This window comes from Equus caballus, chromosome 13 (genome assembly GCF_041296265.1).
Source record: "Equus caballus isolate H_3958 breed thoroughbred chromosome 13, TB-T2T, whole genome shotgun sequence".
Lineage (NCBI taxonomy): Eukaryota > Metazoa > Chordata > Mammalia > Perissodactyla > Equidae > Equus > Equus caballus.
Genome location: NC_091696.1, coordinates 27200048 through 27221367, shown reverse-complemented (window position 1 = coordinate 27221367; position 21320 = coordinate 27200048). Strand labels below are relative to the sequence as shown.

Here is a 21320-nt window from a genome sequence, read left to right as displayed (position 1 = left end):
ACAAGAGACACAAAATAACCTTGAAAAGAACAAAATTGGAGGATTTCCACTTCCGATTTCAAAACTTACCACAAAGCTACCATAATCAAGACAGTGTGGTGCTGGCATAAGGATAGATATATAGATCAACAGGTCCAGAAATGAACCCTCATATTTACGGTTAATTGACTTTCAACAAGGGTGCGAAGATAATTCATTGGAGGAAAGAATAGTCTTTTCAACAAATTGTGCTGGGGCCATATGCAAAAGAATGCATTTGGACCACTACTACACAACATATACGAAAATTAGCTGGAAATGGATCAAAGATATAAATGTAAGAGCTAAAACTATAGAACTCTTAGAAGAAAAAATAAGGGTAAATTTTCATGACCTAGAATTAGGCAAATGTCTATCAACTGATGAATGGATAAACAAAATGTGGTATATCCATACAATGGTATATTATTTAGCAATAAAAATAAATGAAATCTTGATACATGCTACAACATGGATGAATCTTGAAAACATGTTAAGTGAAAGAGGCCAGTCACAATGGACCATATATTGTATGATTCCATTTACATAAAATGTCCAGTATAAGAAAATCCATAGAGACAGAAAGTAAAGTTATGGTTGCCTAGGGCTGGGAGGGGTCAGAGGAAGGTAGAGTGACTGCTAGTGGGTACGGAGTGTCCTTTTAGGGTGATGAAAATGCTCAAATGTTGATTGTGGCGATCACCGAACAACTCTCTGAACACACTAGAAACCATTGAGTTGTACGCTTTAAATGGATGAATTCTAACGGTATGTGAGTATCTCAACAAATCTGTGACAAAAATAAATAGATAAATAAATGCACAGAGAAATGGGGAAAAGAAGGTCCAAGGGATGGATTCCAGTACGGGGAGGCTCAGGAGGACTGATGAAAGCAAAGCAGAGCTCTGTGAGGACCAGTGCCAGCAGGGATCGCAGATGCAGATGTATGAGGGGCCTCAGCAAAAGCCAGAAATCCAGTCACGAGAATGGAGGTGCCAGGTGGGAACAGAATCCGCAGCCAGGCTGCCTCTGTGCCAAGCCTCTGTAAGCAGTCCAGACCAAGGTCAGGATTGTTTGAAAGCCTGGGGTACAACTAGGCTAAGGAGAGGGGGTCAAGTGGTATTAGCTGTTAGGAGTGGGGCGAAGGGGCCGAGGAGGCAGGTTGGACCCTCTGTCAGATCCCTGCCTTTTTACCAAGGGCAGGGAGATGGTGCACAGTCTGGGCAGCAGGCGGTGCAGCACGTCCATCCTGTATGGCAAGAACACAGGCTTCCTGTTCTGGACTCTGCTATGTGGATATCAATTGGCACACTCAGTGGGCAGCAACTCAGAGCCACTCAGCTTGTCCTAGACAGTCTGGGAAGGGGCAATGGCCTCTCAGACTGTTGGGCATCTTGCAGATATTAACCCTCTGCAGGGCCCAGCAAACCTAGAGTGAGTACCAGGGTCAGTGCTGGCCCAGATGCCTATAACATCATCATAGACCCCCTCTGCCTGGAGCACATTGCTGTTCCCATCCCATGCCTGCCCAGCACAGGTCTACACCTCAGCCTGTCACCTCCAGTTACTCAGACTGGATTTAGGGTTATAAGAAGCGTGAGCAACCAGCAGCAGCATATCTTGTGCCAAGATCAGAAATGACATCACTAGAACACTCAAGCTGCAAAGCACTCTGGAAATATCAGGCAGAGGAGGCAATTCAAAGCTAACAAAAAAAGAAAGAAATAAGGGAAGAAGGGAAAGAAAGGAAGAAAGGGAAGAAAGAAAGAGGAAAGAAAGAAGAGAAGGGAAGGGAGGGGAGGGAGGGAGGGAGGAAGGAAGGAAGGAAGATAGAAAGAAAGACACACAAATACCTTTGGGTGTAGGAGGCAAACTGAGCTTAGTCTGTTGGGCTCTGAGGGGCAGCCTTAGCCCCAGAGCAGGTCCTGAGAGCTCCTCTCTGCCCAACCCTTCCCCTGCCTCCACCTTCCATATACCCCTCCCTTCAGAGAGGTGAGTGTCCCCACTCTGCTTGCTCCAGACCCCAGGACCAGCCAAATCATTATAACCAGAACCAAACACCAACTACCTCATGAAATCCTCATAGAAGAGGAAACTGAGGGCCTCAGAGGTAAGTTATTTGTAATCCACAGTCAGTAAGTAGGGGAACCAGAACCACAACTGTAACCACATGCCATACCAACAGGCCAGCTTGGTGGGCACTGTAGCTCGGACCCCTCCTAGTCAGGGGGAGTTGACTTGTAGCCCATGGGCTCTCCAGCTCTTCCTCAGCCACAGCTTGCTTCTACTCAGGGTTCCTGGCTGGTGCCTCTGACTCGCTCTGTAGCCAGGCCGAGTGAGGGGAACAGTGGAGGGTGTTCTGCGGCTAGAGCAGCATGTGAGCATATGGCCCAAGGAAGCTCAGTGGATCTGAAGTGGCACCAACAACACCTTCAAGGGTGGGGTCAAAGCCTCCTGCTGCACAAAGTGAGTGATCTGGCAGTGTGGCACCGCAAGGGGTATTGGAAGGAGGCCACGAGTCAAACGATTCTCGACATCCAGGAAGCTCTGCTCTGAGTTGGCTGGGGAGGTCACAGCAGAGCTCGCGGGCTGGCCCTAAATGCTGATGAGTTGATATGAAGTCTGTCCATGGTCAAATGACAACCTAGAGAGCAGAAGTGAAGAGATTCAAGAGAGTGGACTGAAAGCCTTAGAAACAAACCACCAGGTTAGCTAAGGCAGCTACTGAGGGGTATTCCAGAAAGGGCTGGTATTCACCCAGCCTCTGACCCTACCCAAGAGGCACAAAAGCAACAGGGAAGCTCCCTTAACAGGGAGTGATCCAGTTTATCTTTCTGCTGGACAGGAGGACTAACTACATGTGTCCCAAGTACAGCTGATCCCAAGGAAGGGTCCTGAGGATCTGTTCTCCACATGGGCCTGCCTCCACCGGGGCATGGCTCTTGGTGACCCTCTGCTGGGGAGTGAAGAGGTGGCCATGTATAAATGGTGATGGGCCACCAGGAGGTGAGGTGACTCCAGAAACAGGTATTCATTCATTCATTTATTTATTTATTTATCCAGAAAACATCCTTTCAGGGCCTACTTCCCAGCATGAGAATGAAATGGGGAGTGTCAACACACAAGGCCTTGCTCTCACAAAGTTGATGATCTTGCAAGGGAGACACATTAATTACATAATCACAGGCAGACGTACACTATCAGAAATGGAGCTAATTTCCATGAAGGAAAGCAATGCAGCAGTAGAGAAACCAGCATTCAACAAAGGGATGTGGCCAATGGGCTCAGAGAAAGCATCTCTGAGGTGGGACACTTAGGGTGAAATTTGAAGGGCTAGACTGAGCTAACTTAGTTAAAGAAGTAGAGAAGGTGGTAAGAGCCCCAGGCACAGAGGCAGCCAGCACAGCTGTAATGACCTTGTGTAGGAGGGCGCGTGGTGCAGTGAACTGTGTTCCAAGATGACAGCAATGATTCTCCCTATGCTGCCTTGCAATGTGACCTTTTTGCTCATCTGATCGAAAGGTTGGATCTATTCTCCCTCCTCTCAGATCTGGGCTGGTCCTATGACTTGCACTGACTAAGAGAATGCAGTAGAAGGGAGGTTTTGCACTGTCTAAGGCCAGGCCCTAGGAGGCTTTGCAGCTTCCACTTTCTCCCTCTTGGAATCCTCAGTCCACTACACTGTGAAGAAGCTGAGGATGAAGGACCATGGGGCGGGGGAGGTCCAGCCACTCCAGTCATCCCGACTGAGGCCCCAGGCTTGTGAGCGAGGCCAGGCAGGGCCAGCTACATCCCAGCCAATCCACCGACTGACTGCCAAGTATGAGTGAGCCCAACCAATGCCACAGAGAGCAGAACCACCCATCTGACCCCAGCCCTACTGCCAAACTCCAGAATCCTGAGCAGGTCAATTGTTATTCTAAGTCATTAAATTTAGGCTTACCCAAACTTAACTGACACACATGGAATATTCAAGGAACTGAAAGTTCCATGAGGCTGGAACTCAGAAAGTGGACTCAGAGACCAGGGGTGGAAGGGAGGAAAGTAGTGTGAAACGAAGATGGAGGGGCAGGTAGGGTTTACACCAGCAGGGCCCATAGGCCATGTCAAGGAAATTGGTCTTTGTTCTAAAGGAGAAGCCACTGGAAGATTTTGGTTTGAAAAGATCATTTTGGCTGAAGTGTGGAGAACAGATGGGCAGCAAGGAGAGGGGGGATGGGGAAAATGGGAGGGTCTTACTTTCACCAGCAGAGAAATGGTACCTTTGGCCAGGGAAGCAGAGGAGAAACAGAGATGTGGACAGATTTGAGGGTTTTTAATAGGCAAAATCATCAGTAACGGATTGGATATGGCGGGGGGGAGAAGAAGGGTCAAGAAAGACTCCTAGGTTTCTTGCTTGTGCAGCTGGATATACAGTAGCATCATTCTGGCCCAGAAAGCCTGCTAGAACCTACCCAGGCCTCTGGAGGCACCACAAGACTTCAGATGCCAAGAAGTCTTAGGCAGGACACATCCCTTCTGCTTCAGGACAGTTGATGCCCTGGAAGAAGAGGACACTATGGCAGAAGGATGTCAATGCGTGGGAATGATTTCTCCACCATCACTCTAGAGAGAGAGAGTCTTCAGGGCATCATTCCATCATTCATTCAACTCACATCATTTAACAAATATTGCACTAACTCTTTGGAGTCTTAAAAATTGTGGAAAGTATGTCATCAAACTGGGCAAAAGTTGGCATTTCCAGAATTACTGGACCACTGAATGTCCTCATATTTTCCCAGCAGAAGTCTCAAATCTTTCCTTCAAGGGCAGGATGAGAAACTGGCTTCGGTCACTGATCTTCAGCTCTGGCTGTGCCTCTGAATCACCACGGGAGCACTTCAAATTACAAATGCCTGGATCCCACCCCAGACCTAGGAAGCACATTCTCCGGAGTTGAAGCTGAGGTGCCACTGAGTGTTTAAGAAGTTCTCCCACGTGATTGTGATGTGTAGCCAGGTTCGGGAACCACTGGCCTTAAAGGCATTTAATATCTTTTCTGAGGCTACGGTTTTATGACTGAGGCTGAAAGAAGTTAGGATGCGCCTGGCCAAAGCCAAGACAGCCCGGTATATTTCTAGGGGTGCTGGGTAGAGGTGTGGGGATCTAATGTGCCGGGTACTGACGAGATCACACTCTCCCCACTGCCTCTGTCACCAAGGAGCCTGATGGGGAAGGGAAGAAAGTGCGGGAGCTTGAAGCCACTGCCTCGGTGGAGGTGAGGAGCCATGGAGGAGGCGAGGAGACCTGGAGGATGCCAGGAACCAAGGCCAACATGACTGATTTGATTATATTAACTGTTCTTGTAGGCTGTGGCCTCTAAACATTTTTGATAGACATTCTCATCTGCGAAAAAAATTAAAGCATACCCGCCAATATGTTTACTTCATCCATTTTAAATTATATGGACCTGCTGCTGTACTAATACATTTTATGCATGATAAATTTACATATATATATAAATATATATATATACATTTAAAATGATATGAAAACAGAAGCAGTACTATGTTCCTCTCATACCCCAACTGTGGCCCGCTTTGTAAACCACTGCAAGAATTCAAATATTCAAGGTCTACTCTTATCCCACCATTTTTAGAGGCCAGCTCTTTCTCAAAAGCAGCAAGAAGTATTGTTCAGGAATGAGTAGGTTTGGGGCCAAAATAATCTGGTGAGAAATTTTCAACTGTGTCATTAGATGGTGAACAGTGAGCACCACGATTACGTGAAAGTCACTTTTCCCAAGATGCGCCAGGCACCACCTGGGGGCAGCACTCTCTGGAAAGAGGCCCAGATGCTGTTACAGGAGGGGGCCCAGAGCCTTCTCCGCCCATGCCCCCATCTTTCAGATTAAGCAGGAAGCTGCAAGAGCCAGAAGGAAACCCAGGTGCCATTCTCAGCTCTCCACTCCCCAGCACTGGTCAATCCGTCACCAAGTCCTGCAGACGGTGTCTCTTAACTCTGGCTCAACTCTACTCACTTCCCTTCACACCCGCCATGACCAGCAGACCACCTCCTCCTCCACCATCACTCCAAGCTGCCACCACCCTGGGTGGACCATAGCAACCACCTCCCCACAGCTCCAACCATCTGACCTCCACTCAGCAGCCGGAGGACTGTGATCTGATCGTGCCGTGCACCTGAACAATTCACTGGCTCCCACTGCTCTGAGACTGAAGTCCAAAACTTTACTGTGGCCTTTGAGGACTTGTGTTGCCTTGCCCCACCGGCATCATCTCTGCAGTTCCCCCCAACAATCGTTCTCTCTCTGCTTCCATGTGCCACACTCCTTCCAGCCTGAGCCTTTGCTGTCCCCCTGCCTGGGACACTCCTCCCTTCTGCTCCTAGTTAATGCCTCCTCTCAATTCAGCCTTCAGCTCAATCACAGCTTCCTCAGGGAAGCCCCACATTGTTGGAGCCCCCTATTATATGCTTGTGTAGCATTTATCACAGTTGGGATTTTGTGAGCATGCCAGCCCCATGGGTGTGTGACAGTCTTACTTTCTCTCTTCTTCACTAGGCTGTTAGCTCAAAGAGGGCAGGATCCACGTCTTCATGTGCCCCCACTGCCCAGCGCTGCAAGCACTGGATAAATACTTGTTCAATGAATGAATGAACACGTGAATGCATTAATGAGTGGAGGGGGGCTGGAGGGCAAATGCATAGAATGTGTCTGGAAAGGGGGCACAGGACAGAGGGAAGGAAGAAAAAAATAAAAAAAAGAATGTAAGTAGTAGAGAAGATACAACATGACAGGCAGAGAATGGAAAACCAGATCGACCAAGGGCCTTTATTACAGGATCAATACCAGGAAGGTCGAAGCCTCTCCAACTTCTCCTCCCATAAACCCAGAACCACCCCCATGCTTCTGGGAACACTGTTGCTCTGCCCCCCGATGGTGATTCCAATCCACCCTGCAGTGTCACCGGCCCAGCCCACCCTGGACCCAGGCGTCCACTAGCAGGAGCTGAGAGATGGTGAAGGAGGAATCAACCATTTCACTCTCTAGTGAGGGAAGACCACAGGCTCCATTTCTCCCAGAACTTGGGCATGTCCATTCTCCCCCAGGAACCCCAGTTTTCTCATCTATAAATGAGGGGGAAGCTGTCTCTGAGGCTTCTCTCAGCTCTGGTGTTTGGAGTCTGCGATTCTCTGCACCACAGACTACAGTCCCTGGCTGCAGGCCCAGGGGGCTTTGCTAATGGAGGACACCAGCTTGCTCAGGCTGCCCACCCTAGGGTTGACTTTCTTGAGGATTCATCTTGATTCTGCCAGGAATCCAACTAATAAATCCAGGCATGCTGTCTAGACCACTGGTTTACCTCTGAATCAAACCTCCAGCGTGCCTTGCGTTTCCCATGTGCACCCTCTACCACAGGCAGCTTCTAGGCGTGCACTGAAGCACCGTGCAGCAGAGGCTGATATTCTTGCTCTGCCCCCTCCAAGGTCCAGCTGTGCGACGTTAAGCAAATCCCTTTCCCCCTCTCTCCCAGGCCTCAACTCTTCTTCACCTGTAAGATGGAATCGTATTGCCCACTTGCCTATATCACAGAGCTGTTATGAGGGCCACTTGACGTCGTGGATGTAAAAACGTTGGGACACCACAGTGTCCTCCAGCCCTTCAAAGGTAGCCCAGTGATGAGGTTCCCAGTCTTGGACTCAGGCTCCAGACTGCCTGCTTCCAGCCCTGGCTCCACTGTTTATTAGCTGACCTTGGGCAACTTGGCCTCTCTGTGTCCCACGTCCTCGCCTGTGCAGTGAAGAATAATAACAGCCTTGACCTCTCATGGTTGTCGGGAGGTTTAAATGAGGCTAGATGCACCATCATTCTCGTTACCCCAAGGATCTGGTGCTAGATGTCCTACCCCTTGTCTCTGTATGCTCCCAGCACCGCCTGAGGAGAAGACAGGCTGGATTAAGTTTCTAGAAGGTTTCTTCCTGATCAAGCACTAAATATGTTGGCAGGACTAGCATGCCGATGAACGCACTGGCTTGTCAAGCCTAATAGTCTCCCCTCAGACGTCCAGGCCTGTGCCTGAAGTGCGTGTGTGGACTCTGCCCATCACCGTCCTGGCCAACACCATCCCTCAGATATGCTCCTGGGCTCCCTGTCCTGCCTCTCCCTGCTCAGGCCCCAGGCATGGCCACTGTGGGGGACCAGAACATGGCACCCCAAAATATAACTGTATGAGACCAGAATATGTCACCCAAAAATATGCCTTTTTGGCATGAGAATTATTTTGAGAAACAGTAGACACAAGAGACGCTCTGACAAAGTAGAAGTTCCCCTTTTCTAAGGTAAATTTATATTTATAAAGGAAATCTCTGCTTGTAAGGGTGTCTCTCCCTCTGTGTCAGGAAGAGAAGGATGACTCTAAATCACTGGAGACTCTTATCTAAGGAGGAGGCACTGACTTAAATCTGACGAGAAACCTTTCCCTTGTTTACTGGGCTTTTCCTGGTCCCCTTCCCACAATTGTTTCCTCCACAGCCTTCTTCCTTTGTTTTTGCTGAAGATGGTATTTAAGCCCCAAAGCTAAGCCACCCCTTTGAGTTTACTCATCCCTGAGTTTCTCCCAGGGACATATGAGGTGTTAACAATGGCTGTTGGCTTTCTCGTTAATCTGTCTTTTGTTACAGGGACCTCCGCTGAGAACCCAGAAGGGTAGAGGGAAAGATTTTTCCTCCCCTACGCCACCCTCACACCCACAGGGTCTGTAACTGCTCCCATGGCAACCACGGGGTCCCATGCTGTCCCTCCCAGTCTCTCAGCCAAGCCTACAAGGGCAGTGCTGCAGCCCCCACGCCACCCAGCAACCATGAACCCTCCCTCCTCCTGCGATGTTTTACAGGTTGTTGCTGTTCCTTCACAATTATGTCTAGCTTTTCTCCATATGAGAATCACGGATACCAGGACTCCAACAGAAGAATTCCAAGGGAGTTGACAGGTTAGCCAACCAGAAAGGGATGCAGGAAATAAAACTCCTCTGTGAAGGCCTCCAATCTATTCTCAGCAAGCTTTCTTCCCAACCATATGCTTACATACCTGAAGTAACAGGGGGTTTCACTGACATCTCTCAGGAGAGAAGAAAACGTAATTTTCTCTCTGTTTTGTCATGTAGATTTGGAATACAAGAGAAAAAAAGCCTACACGTTAAAAAGAAGCTGGGAGGAGGGGAATCAAAGAGCCCAGACTCAAGTAACCACTCTGATGGGTTCCTGTGGTCTGTGAGCAGCCCCACCCCACATTCTGGATTACAATACGTTCTGGGTCTACACAGGCTCCTGCATCTCCTCTGGGCATCTCCCAAGGAAATGGGCTTCACTGGCCTTCAGCTCCAGGATCCTCACTCTCCCTGGTTCAGTTCCAGGCCTGACCTCTGCATCTGACCCCACAGAACCCAGAAGCCCTGTACTGGGGGCTTCTCTCGTCCCCCTCTTAGGGAGTGAAGGCCTGCCACCCTGGGGCTGGTCTCCGCAGTGTCCCTGACTCCTTCCCAGGGACAGGAATTTTTCCTCGTACCAGATGAAGTCACTCTGGAAGCCACTTAAACCCATTTACATTCTTAAAAGCAACATAGGAGGAACTTTCAACACAGAAATTATGTAAATAACCCCTATTTGGTAATTCAAGTGCAGGCAAATTTTAGCCTTTTGTCTGCTGGTAAAATCTGTTCAAAACAACACAGATTTTCAGCTAAGAAAACATTTAATATGTTACTTCCATTCTGGCAATGCTTGTCGGGGCTACCTGGTAACCCACTTCCCAGAGGTATGGCTCATCCTCCTGAAAATCAGGGCTCCCAGAAGTGCCCCATCTCCTCATCGCTCCCCTCTGCCACCCTGGAGATGGTGAGCTGGCTTTTCCCCCTTTAAAGGCACATTCTACCCCATGAAATTGGACAGATGCATAATGGCTTTCCTCCTAAAGTCCTTTTACAAAAATTCAATTTCAATCTTCTGCTTTATTTATTACTGTTTCTTAGAAATAGGATTTACAAATATGGACCTGAAGACATATCTCAATTTAAGTACCACAGTGGCGAGAACGCCTAGATACCTGGATTCTATTGCCAGTTGATGCAAGTCATTTCTCTTAATATGAGATGAGGAATTAGGACAAAGTTTGGTCAATGACATGTTATTTGGAGGAGGAAAGAAACGCATACTGAAAGCAGCTTGATTTACTGAGCATGGAAGAGGTGTTGGGAGGGCTTTTTCCTTTTCTCGTAATGTTTGTGGCTGTTGCTTATGCACTTGGAATACTATTTGGGGGAACCGAATAACATTGGATTTATGCTCACCAGTTTAAAATTTACCCCAGCCTTACTCCCCAGCCTGACAGCATGTCGTTGTCAGAGAGGGTCTGGGCTTCAATGTTAGAAAAATAGCCCGAAGCAGCCTCAGTCAGGCTTTGCTCTGTCCTCCCCGACTCCTTTGCCTTCTCTTTCCCTCTGCCCCTTCCTTTCCTACCCCTTAGGACTTCCCCACATCTGCTTTCTCTCGCTCCTGTTTCTGTCCTTCCATCTCTGCCCTGTTCACAGACTGCTTCCTTTGGACGGTCCCTCTTTTGCGAGAGCAGCTCCAGCTAAGTAGGTACTAAGCATTTCATCTTTCTTTGCATTCCCAGCACCCAGCTTGATGCCTTTAACTTCTAATAATTTACCTTCTTTCATCACGAATTCAATGTTATATACATGTTTACTAAGACCAGAGCTCAGAGCTAAATGCTGCCAGGGATATAAAGACAATTTAGACGTGCATCCTACTCATAGTCTTTGCTCTTTCCTCAGAGTTAAAATTAGAATTCCAGGAAACTGCTGAAGATCGCTTTAGAACCTTGGTGTGGAAGCAGCCAGAAGCGGGATGGGTGATAACACTGCATTCATTCCCCTATCTATGCATCCATGTTCTACTGTTATTCAGTCTGCATTTTACCTAGGATTAAAGAGGAGCTGGTAGGGTGCAATTATAGATAAACTATGCTTAGCCTCAGGAGAAAAGTGAATTATATTTGATTCTGTGTCTTTAACCCCAAAGGGCTGGAGCTTTGAGATCATGTACAGTGATCTGGAAGGAGAGTGGAATGTCCATATGCTTCAAAAGTTATCCCACCACCATGCTTCAAAGGCCCTGAAAGGGCCTCTCTAGTGCCGGAGCTCCCTAACTGAAACCAACGTGGTCAGGGCTAAATAAAAGGAGGGGGGCCCCACTCTCCCTCCCCACTGAGGACAGAGGTCACAAAGCTTGGATCCGGAGGGTGAACACCAAGGTCCAGATCGGTGGAGATGTCCCAATCAGAGCAGAGCTTGGGAAGTACCACACAACAAGCCACCAAGTCGGAGCTCCCAAGACCAGGATCCGAGGCCAAAACAGAGCCAAGAGCAGTGGGAGAGCTGGGAAGTCGAGAGAGAGGCACAGTGATGAAAGCTGGAGAAGGCAGGGTGCACACCACCCCTGCGGACGGGAGGAAGCGGACGTGGAAGACGCTGAAAAGCACCACCCAGAACTGAGTGCCAATTTTCTATAGGGCCCACTGGCTCTACGCTTCCCACAAGCATTTTTGTGGCAACTGTAGAGCATGACATCACAAAGGTCAGTGCTATATTTGAAGCACTCGGCCCAAATCCGGCTCTGCCATATGGCAGCCTTCCTACTCCCATCTCGGAGTTTGGTTTCCTCAACCATCAAGAGCAGTGGATGACAGCACCTGATCTGAGGGTTGTTGCAAGGAAGAAACAGAGTAATATATGTGAAGTTGGTTAGCATGATGGTAGCTCATAGTAAATGCTGGAAAAAAAAGTTAGCTATGATTTGCTGACCACAAGAGTGGCCATGAAGTGAGCTGTGTTCTGAGCAGTGACAGCACCATGACCTCTGTGTGGTACCCTCGAGAGGGCAGGCTGGAGGTGACGACCTGACAACTGTGGGGAGAGTGGGGGCTGCTGATGCTGGTGCAGGGGCAGCAGGTCTCGCCACTGGGGCCCCATGAGTCCCTTTGGAGACATTCGGCTTCACCCGTGGCGCTGACCTGTGATTGGATGCAGGCTCTCTGGGGAGCTGGGCCCCACCCTGCCCAGCTGGGCAGATCCTCGGTCCTCTTGCCCCCACCCAGGGGTCGGGCCTGAGGATATCCTAGGGTAGAGCTGCTGTAAAGTGGTGCCGGGGCATTCATGGAGGCTCAGCGAGCAAGGACACTACCTAGGAGAAACTTAGCTGGACTCTGAGCACCACTCGGAAGTCCATGGTGACATGAGGCTGGTTCTCCAGAGACTGTGACCACAGACACCTCCTGGGAGGTGCAGACAGGGCAGTGTGGGAGGAGACACTCACAGAAAGAGGAGCTGTGTGTTTCCAGGGCCTGGCAGGAAGCCCGCCTGTTCCTGTTTGGCTGCCCTAACCTGGAGCCCAAGCGGGCAGTCAATCTGCTGGGCCAGGGGTGGGAGGGCATCAACCGGGGACGTAAGTTGTCACTTAGGCTCTTCTTCTCCAGTTCTGGGAGGAGCAGGAGGAACTGGGCCATGTGTTAGGCCTTCAACCTGTCTCCCCATCACTGTCACCCTCTATAAATCGAAGATATGGATGTCCCTGTAGGAACAGCATCATCAAACACACTGGCCTTTGTGGTAGGGGATCATGAAGAAGCATTGTCCAGGTGTAGGAAGGTTTCAATGCTCCCCTCTCCTTTCTCCTACAGCCAAGATGAGAGGTGTGACTGACTTCCTTCCCCTGTGAACTGGTACACACAGGGAGTCACATCGACAAACCAACACACACTCAAGTTCCCAGGCTCGGCAAAGAAAAAGAGTGAGAAAAATAACTATAAGTTAAATTTAAACAGAAGGTAAGTTCACCACCTATTCCACTCGTAAGAAGTGGAGACACTGAGTTCCTTGCAGGCAGCCAGTTAGTGAGAGAAGGTTTGTGGCTGAGGCTGCTGATGCGCTGGGAGCCGCACTGGTCCTTCCTTCCTGAGCTGAATCACCTACTGCTTCCTCCAAGGCTGGAGGCTCCTCTGAAAGGCTTCTAATGATTCCATACCAGCCTTTTCTTTTTGCATAAACTGCTAAGAACATCAACTAATTTTTTAAATGTTGGACTAATAATTGGGTTGGAAGCCGTGGAAATGAAAGTTTTCTGCAACTGATGAGGAGCTGTAAGTTAGGAAAGGGACAGAGATGCTGTTCTGCATTGTAGGATGGCACATTAGGGGATGGATCCCATGGGCTTGGAGACAAAATGGCTGAGCCAGTCTATGGGGACCCAGTTGGGTGGCCTTAGGGGCTAGAAAGCTGCCACCATAGGAGAGGCTGAAGAACAGAAATTCGGGGCCTTCATGCCATTCAGTGCTCTTAGGAATGTTAGAGGATTTAAAGCCGGAGAAAGACAGGCACAGATCCTGGTTCATTTGGGTCTAGACACAAAACGAAACTCAGAACCATGAGATGAGCCTCCTAAGTGCATCTGGGCCTGCAGCTGGTGGCTTGCAGCTTACCGAGATACATCAATAGACTTCACAATCTCTTCAACTGTTTTATGTAAAGGTTAGGGCTTTGATCCAGAAAGTATCCTATCAACTGGAGGGGACACTCATGTGCTGAGAAAACGACGAATTTCAGTCCCTTTTACTGAATTCCAACTTCTGTGTTGGTCCCCAGAAGGCCCAGAGAACCATGCTATGCTCTATTTGGGTCCATAACTATCACTGACAAACCTAACCCAAACATGACACTACCCATGGGAAAGATCCAACCTCTGCCAGTGTCAGCGCCAGTGCTTGCCAACTCTCTGAGGCAAAGGCTGCGACGTGGGCACCACAGCTTCTGGGGCACCCACACATCCAACCTCCCTCACAGCTAGATGTGCTGTAAGACATGGTTCTCCCCAGCGCATGTGGGCCCGGGGAGGCGTGTCACCCACGACCTGATGTGGCTGAGAAGTCGGTGTGCCTTCTCTATCCTTTTTCCCACTGCACGGGGACCTTGAAAGCCACCTGTTGAAGGTGGAAGACATCAGGGTCCCCGAATAACCACAAAGAAGGCTGCCTGCCAACCGTGAACATCCACAATGGGGTTTTACTACAGTCTCAGTTCAGCCACTCAGCTTGGGAGGTTTGCTTGTCCTATTGGCCAGAGTCACTTGCCCCAGACATTCTCCATCCCCTATTTTCTCTTGCAAGTGTACAGAATTTTAAAATGTAGACAGGAATCCCATGCTTTGAATGGCTCAGATGTCCCGAAGCAAGTGGCTTCCCTGAGGTTCCTTCCAATCTGGTAATTTTATGTCTGTTTCTCTCCCAGAAAACAATCCATTCCTCAGCTTCCTTGGAGGCTGGATATTGTACCTTGATATTGAAAATGTCACTGATCTGACCCATCTCATTCTATTTTCCGCCCTGCCTGGGGCCAGTTTCATGTTTTAGGAATTGCTGGAATGGTAGGCAGCGGCAGAGCTGATAAAGGGAAATGATCTTTTCAATTTTTTAACAGTTCTTTCTGGCACTGCTTTGTTCTTGCTCCCCTTACACTGTGTCCGGCATATCTTCTAGGCCTGGGTCTATTTGAACAATTCTAAAATGTCATCTCCTACCTGCTGACTTCTGCTGCTGTAAGCAGCTAGCAGCCTGGCTCCTACAGAGCCCGTTAGGCGGAACATGTGTGCCCATGACCCATTCACAGAAAGCTCTGGCAAAAAGAGAGCCAACTTCAGGAAAGTATGTCTATCCACTCTCTGGCTCAGAAAAAACATACGAATGACATTGTATTATCTTGAATGAATCCCTTTTATTTCCTTTTGTAAAAGTGCTGGGATGTGTGGGGTTGGGTTTTGATAGTTCTTAGATAGAATGCCTTTGAATAGCATTGATCTTGAAACCTTAAAGAGCCATCAGCTCGAGGTTTCTTCAAAGCCCACCTCAGGCCTTTGTCCCGGAGAATCAGAATCTGAGGCACAATGCATCCTGTGACTGACATTCATCATGTCTGACATTCCCAACAGATGCCATGTGCTCCTGCATTTTCTTGCCACCCCTGGGTCCTATGAGGAGTGCTCAGGGGGCAGGAAGAAATCATGTCTGTTACAGGCTGAATTATGGTCCCCTCCAAATTCATATGTTGAAATCCTAACTCCCAATACCTCAGAATGTGACTGTATTCAGAGAGAGAGCCTTTAAAGAGGGAATTAACGTTACCTGAGGTCATTAGGGTGGGTCTTAACTCAATACAACTGGTGTCCTTATCAGAAGGGATATTAGGACACAGACACACACAGAGGGAAAACCATGTGAGGACATGGCTATCTACAAGCCAAAGAGAGAAGCCTCAGAAGGAATCAACGCTTCTGACACCTTGATCTTAGACTTCAAGTCTCCAGACTGTGAGACAGGCAATTTCTGTTGTGTAAGTCACCAAGGCTGTGGTACTTAGTTACGGCAGCCCTAGCAAACGAATACAATATCCTTCCTACATTTCCTCTGGATTTAATGACAGGGCAGTACCCTGGGGGAACTCAGATAGGATTGGCCAATAGAAGGTTCTAGAGTACCTAGAAGAAGGTCTGTAAAGGAAAACTTTCCTTCAAAGAATTTAATCTTGAAGGATTTGAAGGAGCCAGTTGTCCATGAAACTACAGCCCCTTCTGATTTAGCTTGGAGGCCCACTTCCAGAAACCACGCTAAATCTCTCAGAAACAGAAGAGATTTGTTTAAAGTGCTTCCATATAGAAGAAAAATAGCTTCTGGCTCACAGACAGGCAGGGGCATCTTCAGCAAAATGAGATGCTTTGTTTCATGCGAATAGTGGGGGCAGCCAGGAGTGAGGTTGCACTCTCAGGATCATGGAAGAGGCATCAGCAAATGGCCCTGTACTCCTGGTGACATGTCAGCCCCATCTCATAGGGATGCTGGGAACACTGGGAGCAGCTCCTCTGTAACCTCCAGGAGAAATGCCCCACTGAGCTTTGGAAGGCAGGTCTGCTGTCATTCCATAACCATTGCTCCCCTCATCAGCTTGGAATGCTAGCCGGCTCACAAACAGGAACATTATCGTCGTCAACCACCATGGCAGCTAAGACCTCTATATGTCAGCCACTCTGCAAAGTGCTCTACATTCATTATTTTATTTCATTCTCACAACATGCCCATGATGCAGGTCCTTTCCCATGTTCTGGATGAAGAAACTGAGGCTCAAGAAGGTTAACAACCATGCCCTAGGCACACACTTATTAAGTGAGGGGTCTAAATGCAAACTTGGGTCCCTTTAGCCTCTGCACTCTTTCCCACCATACACACTTCCAGAAGAGTAAGAAGACCCTGTGTCTGTGATCAAGCCTCTCAGCAGTGCCACCAACCCCCACATTCTGAGGTCCTGGTTATTGGGTTACAGATGATCTAAGTCAGAGGTTTCCAAATAACAGACCTCTGACCTGCACTGGCTGCATCCCCATCACTTGCGGAGCTTTTGAAAAACACACGTCCAGGTCCCAGTCCCTGAGATTCCGATTTAGCGGGTCATGGGAGGGGCCTGGGCATCTGCATTTTAACCAGCTTAGGGACTCTACTTGTGTGGAGCTGGGCAGAGCTCCTTCCACATTTGTGCCATGGACACCCTGCAGTCTGGTGAAGCCTGTGGATGACTTCTCAGACTGAAAATGCATCAAATAAAACAAAATGCACAGAATTACAAGGGAAACCAATCGTGTTAAAATACAGTTCTCAAATTTTGAAAAATCATGATAGAGTAATACCTGTGATTCTTTAACCCTTTAAATACCAAGATCTAGTGTAGATTTAATAACTACCATAAATTTGAAAGTAGATAGGAGGATAACTACATATTTCAAGATTTCCACGAGACTAGAATGCAACATGCCCATGTCTGTGATTACTGTTGGAGGCCAGAGCACAGTACAGCTGATGGTATGGGGATCTGTGGGCAACATTCATAATCAAAATCATAGCTAACATCAGTTACAGGTTAGTGAACATCAACAAACACGCATTTTGTATTCATGACCTAGTTTACTGACCCCTTGATTTTATCAGACTCCTTGGACATGCGTGGACCCAGGCTATGCATCCCTGTTTTGGAGTTATGGCCAGCTATCGTCTAAATAATTTAGAGTACGGATTTTAAGAGATCTTTTTCATCTCTTCACAAACAGGTTTTACAAGAGGCAATATCAAGCCGAAGAGGTGCTTGATTTTCACTGGTCATGCGAAGTCTGCATGGAGATTTTGATCTTTTCTTCCAGGTAAAGGGACTATATTAAATGATCGATTTAAAAATTAACAATGGGTAGTGGAAGAGGAACCACAAAAAATCGCAGCCATGCCAATCTCACAGGGGAAAATGCTGCATGATTTATCTTTTTGTCAGCATTCTGGCATTCTAAGATGAAAGTTATGTTTTTCCCCACTCTTGCTTTGTTTTGCACTTATCCTAATTTTCTAAATAACATGGTTTCCAGATTGCGAGAAATGATTATCCTTCTTCAGAGTAAATGGTGCCAGAGATATATTCATGAAAAAGGCTGCCTTCTTCTCGCAATCAGCCACCCTCTCCTTCGCCTTGTCAGAGCACGTCCCCCTCTGATGAGATTACCTGAAGGTTCAACTGGATAAAAGCAAGAAGGAAAGCTCCACCTTGCAACCAGGAACAATGCTTTACGAGCACCACAAAGTTTGCTGTGCTTAGCTTTTCAATAGGTACTGGGGATAATAGGATTTTGTGCATGCTCACAAAGCATTTAATAGCTTAAAGCATTTCGTGCCTGCCACTGTCAGTTGTGTACTGCGGTTTAGGTGGGTTTCAATGTTTCCCACGCTGCTCACAATTATTCATCTCCATGGCAGAGGTAACAGGGAGTTCAGCTTCACCTGCTGGAGCGAGCCAAGCTGTCCCCATGGTCCTCCTGTGCAATTACTCTGCATCAGAGCCCCTGGTAGTGGAGTAGAGAGACCAGCCTGAAGAGGATGACAGGCAGCTGTCATCTCCAGGACACTGGTGGGCACAGCCCAGATCATTCGGAAGGAGAGAGTTGAGCCTTTCTCCCAGGTGTGCACAGTGGAGATGAGAATGTTGTTCACTTAGACATGGCTTCATCCTCAGAATGGTCTCATCGAATCACCCAGTGCCATTCAAGTCTCCTCAAATCTTTTTTTCTGTTGACTCCTTTTAAAGCAATGTTCTACCCTGATAAAGCATCATGGGCCCCAGTACCCAGAACCTAGTCTTAGAGGCCTCACTATACATTGAAGGCAGGCACCAAAACCAGAATATCAAAAGCTCCATTTCATTATTTCCATCTCTTACTCTGGCCCGAGCCTATGCTCTCAGACTCATCTCCCCACCATCCGCATTAGATGTCACCACATGCTCTCCTGTCCATTCTAACCTCAGCGATCGCCCATGCTGTGCCACACTGGGACCTCCCTCTGCCGTCCCCTCCACCCATCCAAATCCCACCTACCTTTCAAGGCCCAGGGAGTCTCCCTAGGAAGCACTTTCCTAACCCTCCAAGGGAGTGACAGTCCCCTTTCTTCATCTATCACAACACTCTGTATTTGTGCCACTATTTCACAGATGGAGCAGATGGTCTAAAATGCCGGCTGTGCACGGGCACATTGTGCATGATCCTAATTCATGAGCTGCATACCGAGCCAGTGCTGAGAAATGTCCCAACCTCCCTATCTCCGCTGACCCTCACCCTCCACAGCAATCCCACAGTGACACTCTGGCCACATTTGGAATGACCCACTCTGACCTCAGGCTCTTTTTTTTTTTCCAGTTGTCTCACTCACTTACTTCCACTAAACCTGTTGAGAAGGAAAGCCTCAGGCTACTTGATGCCTGTAATAATAAAATAATAACAAAGTAATGAGAGCTAACACTTAACTGTGTTTTAAGCACTTTACATTTACTGACTCATTACTAACTTAATAACATAATAACACGAGGTATGCGCCATTATGCTCTCCATTTTAGAAACAAAGAAATTGAGGCAAAGAGAGTTTAAGCAAATTGCCCAAAGATACCCAGTGTCCTAACGGTGTTTTCTTAGATTCAGTATCTTTGTGGCATCCACTAATTACAGGGCCAAACTAAGTTGTTTACATCTCCCCAGCCATCCAGAGCCCATACTTCGAACCACCTCCTCACCTAACCCCAAACACGCCGGAGAAGCGTGAGACGTCTCCCTGGAGAGCTCCCTTTTTGGTCCTCACTGCAGCTGTTTCAATCTGCCTTGTTCTCCTCAAATCTCCACGGTCCCTCACTCTCAGCTGATGACGTGGCCCATGCTCACCCAAGCAAACAAAGCCGCCAGGTGGGAAGCTACTCAGCCCTCTGTCACCAAGTTAGTTTGCCTGCAACCTTGTCCTCCTCCCACCTTCCTCCTGTCACAGGGAGATGCTTTGGACCCTGCAGCCTCTGTCCTCCTCCAGGGCTTTATTCTATTGGTTTTCTCTCTCCTCTACCTTCAGTCTCTCTCCTTCTCCACTAGATCTTTCCTATCAACATTACGCGCCTCACCTCCACCTCCCTAAAAACAGTACATGACACATGCAGCACGTAAGCCGCACAGTCACAGCTCCAGTCTGTACTCGCCCACCACCCTCGCTCCCTCCCACACGGCAGCCTGGCCTTTGTCAGCTCTTCTCCCAAAGTCACTCTCCCTGGAGTGACAGATGGCCCCTTGCTGCTAAGTCCAAGGGCTCTTTTAACCCCTGATCTGCCTGCAATTCTCAGCCCTGTGGACCCATTCACTCCCTCATTTATTATCTACTACATATCAGGCACCAGTGGAAAACACTGACAGATCCCTGCCCTGTGGAGCGGATATGTCAGCAAGCACAGATAGAAGTTAAATAATACACGTAATAAATCAGTAAATTATGTAGCACATTGGAAGGTAGTCTAAGTCTATGGAGAAAAGAAGTCAAGTGTGGGCATGACTCCAAAGGGCTGAGGTGTGGGCAGGGGAGGAAGGGGATGCAGCACAAAGGAGGTGAGAGATCTCTGTGGGAAGAACATTCCAGACACTGGGAAGAGCTAGAGCAAAGGTCAGATGGCAAGAGCCTGCCAGGTGAGCTCAAGGAACAGCAAGAGGTTGATGTGGCGGAAGGAGTGAAGGTAGGAGGAATAGCAGGAGATGAAGCCAGTTCTTAGAGAGTCTGCAGGGGACTGAAAGGACTTTAGCTTTTACTACCAGTGAAATAGGGAGCCATTGAAGGTTTTGGAGCAGAGGAGTGCTGCGATCTGACTGAAGTGTTAAGAGCATCACTGACTGCTGTGTTGAGATGGACTGTGGGGGTCAGGGTAAAGGCAGGGAGACCAGCAAGGAGGCTCCTACAGTGATCCAGGCAGGAGGCAAAGGTGACTCAGCCAAGAAGGGAGCAGGGAGGTGGTAAGAGGTGGCTGAATTCTCAACACTGTCCCCTTCCTTGGCTGCTATGAGACCACTTGCCCTTGGTTCTTTCTGCCATACTGGCTGCTCCTTCTCAGCCTTCCTGGAGGGCATCTCTCCTGGACCTTAGGTGTTAGGGCTCCTCTCACAAACTGTCTTTGGTCAGTTGCCATCTGCATATTGGTGATGCAGTCTCCAGCTCGCATTTCTCTGCTGAGCTTCTGATTTGCAAATCTAACAGTCTACTTCTCCCTCTGCCTGGACGGGCCACAGACCTCAGACTCTTAGCCCAACTCACCACAAATTTGCTCATCCTGTCTCAGTAAATGTCACCTAGAAACTCACCCAGTCATCCACAGAAGAAACCTGGGAACTTCGTTCTCCTTTAATATCAAAGCCAACTTATCACCAGGGTCTGGTGATCTTCCCTCTGAAACAGCTTCTGAAAGTGCTTGCTTCTTCCTATCCCCTCCGGCACTTCCCAGTCCATCATCTTCCAGGCAGGTCTCCCCGCGTCTCTGTCATGAGACGCTTCAACTCATGCTCCGTGCCTCTGCCAGACTGAGCTTTTTAAAGTGTAAAACTATGCCTTGGCACTCCCCGTCGTCCACCCTCAGTGGCTCCACATTGCCCTGTAGAAGAAGCTAAATTCTACCCATATAGCCTGGAAGACCAGGTCTCTGCTAAGCTGCACCTGTCTCCCCACTGAGCTCTCATGCTCCAGCCACAGTGTAAGTCTCTCTGTTTCCCACAGTACAATCCTCTCTGGACCGCAGACCCTGCCAGCTACAGTTCTGTCTAACAGCAACACTCCTCACCCCTCCTTCCATCTTTCCCATTCATCCTTCAGGTCCCATCTC

At 48.5% G+C, this 21320-nt stretch overlaps 1 protein-coding gene across 5 annotated transcripts in view; it reads right to left on the bottom strand.

Annotated features, from left to right (window-relative positions):
- The window catches only part of GALNT17 (polypeptide N-acetylgalactosaminyltransferase 17), a 456488-nt gene that overhangs the window by 38560 nt on the left and 396608 nt on the right, over positions 1–21320 (bottom strand). Inside the window, exon 1 of one of the 5 annotated variants that reach the window (XM_023655510.2) lies at positions 18526–18628. The exons of the other annotated variants lie outside the window; for them this stretch is intronic. The gene's annotated coding sequence lies outside the window, so the exon portion shown is untranslated. Of the gene's footprint in view, positions 1–18525; positions 18629–21320 lie in introns of those variants that run through there. 5 annotated transcript variants of the gene reach the window in all.